This window comes from Physeter macrocephalus, chromosome 8 (genome assembly GCF_002837175.3).
Source record: "Physeter macrocephalus isolate SW-GA chromosome 8, ASM283717v5, whole genome shotgun sequence".
In the NCBI taxonomy this organism is placed as follows: domain Eukaryota; kingdom Metazoa; phylum Chordata; class Mammalia; order Artiodactyla; family Physeteridae; genus Physeter; species Physeter macrocephalus.
Window position 1 is genome coordinate 149,197,958 of NC_041221.1, and position 4,230 is coordinate 149,202,187.

General features: G+C 47.7%; 1 long non-coding RNA gene across 1 annotated transcript in view; it reads left to right on the plus strand.

The window, feature by feature from the left end:
* The window catches only part of LOC129392355 (uncharacterized), a 161,188-nt gene extending 157,472 nt beyond the window's left edge, over nucleotides 1-3,716 (plus strand). Inside the window, exon 4 of the long non-coding RNA XR_008618147.1 lies at nucleotides 3,569-3,716. This is a non-coding gene — a long non-coding RNA (uncharacterized lncRNA). The remainder of the gene's footprint in view (nucleotides 1-3,568) is intronic.
* Nucleotides 3,717-4,230: the final 514 nt, after the last annotated feature.

The following is a 4,230-nucleotide window of genomic DNA, read 5'->3' on the forward strand; positions in this document are numbered from 1 at the left end:
TGCATCTTCTTGATCTTTGCCTCCATTCTTTTTCTGAGGTCCTGGATCATCTTCACTATCATTAATCTGAATTCTTTTTCTGGAAGGTTGCCTATTTCCACTTCATTTGGTTGTTTTTCTGGGGTTTTATCTTGTTCCTTCATCTGGTACATAGCCCTCTGCCTTTTCATCTCGTCTATCTTTCTGTGAATGTGGTTTTAGTTCTACAGGCTGCAGGATTGTAGTTCTTCTTGCTTCTGCTGTCTGCCCTCTGGTGGATGAGGCTATCTAAGAGGCTTGTGCAGGTTTCCTGATGGGAGGGACTGGTGGTGGGTAGAGCTGACTGTTGCTCTGGTGGGCAGAGCTCGGTAAAACTTTAATCCACTTGTCTGCTGATGGGTGGGGCTGGGTTCCCTCCCTTTTGGTTGTTTGGTCTGAGGCGCCCCAACACTGGAGCCCACTTGGCTCTTTGGTGGGACTAATGGTGGACTCTGGGAGAGCTCATGCCAAGGAGTACTTCCCAGAACTTCGGCTACCAGTGTCCTTGTCCTCACGGTGAGCCACAGCCACCCCCCGCCTCTGCAGGAGCCCTGCCAACACTAGCACGTAGGTCTGGTCCAGTCTCCTATGGGGTCACTGCTCCTTCCCCTGGGTCCTTCTGCACACACTACTTTGCATGTGCCCTCCAAGAATGGAGTCTCTGTTTCCCCCAGTCCTGTCGAAGTTCTGCAAGCAAATCCTGCTAGCCTTCAAAGTCTGATTCTCTAGGAATTCCTCCTCCCGTTGCTGGACCCCCAGATTGGGAAGCCTGACATGGGGCTCAGAACCTTCACTCCAGTGGGTGGGCTTGTGTGGTATAAGTGTTCTCTGGTTTGTGAGTCACCCACCCAGCATTTATGGAATTTGATTTTATTGTGATTGCGCCCCCTCCTACCATCTCACTGCAGCTTCTCCTTTGTTTTTGGATGTGGGGTATCTTTTTTGGCGAGTTCCAGTGTCTTTCTGTTGATGATTGTTCAGCAGTTAGTTGTGATTCCAGTGCTCTCCCAGGAGGGAGTGAGGGCTCGTCCTTCTAGTCCACCATCTTGAACCAATCTCCCCTTCTAGAGTATTTTTAATTTTAATAATTGTGTTGTTCATCACTGTTTGTTTGCTCTTTAGTTCTTCTAGATCCTTGTTAAATGTTTCTTGTATTTTCTCCATTCTGTTTCTGAGATTTTGGATCATCTTTACTATCATTACTCTGAATTCTTTTTCATGTAGGTTGCCTATTTCATCTTCATTCATTTGGTCTTGTAGGTTTTTACCTTGCTGCTTCATCTGTAACATATTTTTTTGTTAGTTCTTTTTTTTTTCTCTCTCTCTTTTTGATGTGTGGTGCTGTATTCCTGTCTTACTGGTTGTTTGGCCTGAGATATCTAGCACTAGAGTTTGCAGGCAGTTGAATAGAGCTGGGTCTTGGTGCTGAGATGAGTCCCACTGGGAGGCCTCACTCTGATTAATATTCCCTGGGGTCTGAGGTTCTCTGTTAGTCCAGCAGTTTGGACTCGGAGCTCCCACCACAGGAGATCAGGCCCAACCTCCAGCCTGGGAACCAAGATCTTGTAAGCTATGTGGTATGATTAAAAAAAGAAAAAAGAAAAAAAGAAAGAAAGAAAGAAACGAAAAAAGGAGCAGTACAATATCAAAGAATGAAAAACAAAATAAAATTAGAAGGATAAAAAATATATTAGGAGAAATAAAACTATAATTGAAACAACTGCAACAAGGTAAAATAAAACCACAACAGAAAAAGAAAAGAAAAGAAAAAAAGGGGAGAGTGGAACAAGCCAAAAGGAGAGAACAATAACAAAGTATAAAGAATAAAATAAAATTAGAAAAATAAAAAATTTATTAGGAAAAATAAAAATATAAAAGAATCAACAACAATGAATCAACAAGGTAAAACAGAACCCCTCTGCTATGGGGGCGGAGTTTAGGTGGGTGTGGAACTTAGGCAGGGGCGGGGTTTAGTGTGGGGCAGGACCTAGGCAGGTTGGGGGAGTGACATTTGAGTGTGAGATGGGGCCTAGGCAGGTTGATGTTCAAGCATGGGGCGGGGCCTCTGCTTAGGACCTGCAGGGAAGCTGAGAGGCAGCATGTTGGAAGGAGGGCCTCTAGAGTGTGGAGTTCTGGAGTTTTGAGGTAGGGCCCTGAGTGAGGGTGTGTGGGTGGGGTTTAGGCCAAGTGCAATGGAGGGGGTCTCCTAGTGTAGAGGTGGGGCCCTGGGTGGGGGGTTGGGGCAGGGCTTGGGTTCTGTGCGGCAGGAGGGAGGCTCCGAGGGCAGAGGATTAGACCCGGGAGCCCAACAGGCTCCCCCGGTGCCTTAGTTGACAGGGAAAGTACTGTCCAGGTTCTCTTCTGTTCCTTTGCTCCCCTCCCCCACCATCTCCCCCAGGGTCTCCCTGCATCGCCACTGGACCCCTAACCGTGAGTGGGTCCCACTGGGTGTAGGAGCTCCTCCCCTCCCCCAGCCACCCCTCAGGGGTGCTGGTCCCGGAGGTCTGGCCTTTACTTTTGCTCCCCCTTCCCTCCCTCCTACTCCCTCAGGACCCAAATGGCTGGAGGGGGCCTTGGTGGGCAGAGATCAGGCCCGGGATCTCAGCAGGCTCCTGGGGGCCCACATTGGCAGGGGAAACCTGGCCACTCTCCCTTTTGATCTTCTGCCCTCCCAGTGGTTCCCCAGTTTCCCTCTTTGGAACTGGGATCCCTCCCCCACCCCCAACCCCTCAGGGGCCCCAGTCCCCTCCTGCCTCCACTTCTCTTCCCCCTTTACTCCCCCCCACACCCCATGTCCTACCCGGTCCCTGGGGGTTCCTCCCATCCCCTTAGGTGTCCGTGGTCCCCCACCAGTGCCTGGTAGGTGCCCTAGTTGTGAGGAGACGTGAATTCTGCATCCTCCTAGTACACCATCTTGACTCTGCCCCTGGGTGAGCTCTTTTGATGGGGCCTTTGTGCATTTGAAAAGGTCTGGATCAGATGACCTTGAAAAGTTTTTTCCAACCTTTGTGATCCCAAGGACTTACTTGTAAGGGTTTCTTCTCAACCACAATAACTAGGCAAACACATGTACACCTCTGAGTTCAACACCTGGCATGTGGCATTTGCACAATTGAGGACCATTTTTTGATTTGAGTCTCCCAATTTGACTGCAGTTTTATTGGGGGCTACTTAGCCATCTGGCTGCTGCTACATCCTGTCTCCTGGAGCGCGCGTAGCTTTCAGCTAGGCTTGGTAGTCTCGGGCTCATTTCATTTTATAAACAGCTAAGCAATTATAATACAGGAAGCAAGAGCAGGGCTGATGACAAAGCCTCCCTATTCATAGTGAGAGCTGGAAAAAAAGCTCGACTCCTTGGAAAGAATCTACTAGTTATTTTGAATCACTGAACTCATTGCTAACTAACATTGTAATTAGAGTTAAACCACAAAAGCCAAGATTTAGGAGACCATCTGGTCTGCTGTTTGGAGAGAGGGAAAGAACATTCCAACCTTGGAGAACGGGCTCCCCCACATGACCTTGTACTTTACTTGACTTCTTTCTGTTTCAGTGTCCTCTGTGATGGATGGCAAATGCTGAGCTGAAAAAACACAGATGTTTTCCAAGACCTTGACAGAATGGGCTCCCGCCATTCTCTGGCTTGAATCCAGCAGCACCAGATCCATAGACATTTACTGAGGGCCTGTTAACTGCAAGAGACCGTGTTAGTCCCTGTAGATTAAAACCATATAGCATCTTCCTTTAAGGAGACTAGACTCTAATTGGAGGGCAAAGCATAAATCCTTGAACAGTTGAAATGACAAGTACAAAAACGTCAAAGTAGAGGGACCCTGGTGATGAGAGTATTGAAGAATGGAGGGATTGTTGTGGTCCACAGTGACCCATGGACACTTCATTCCAGAGATGTTAGCTGGGCCTTGTGGACTTGAATAGGTCAAAAGTACATTCAAGCTAAGTAGAACCGTTATGAGCAAGGTAAGGTGCTGAAAAGCCAAGGCTTATTCAGAGGGCCACAAGTCCATCAATTTGAGAAGAGTGCTCACATAGTATGTTAGGTTTAGCAGTCTTTCCTAGTAGGGAACTAAATGCTTCAGTTTTATATCCTCAGCATGCATGTCCAGCACTCTTTGTGTAAACTTTGAAAGCAGTGTTTCAAAGGCAGTTCTGTTCTGTGTTACTGCCTTTGACCTTGAGTTACAAACTTGCATCATT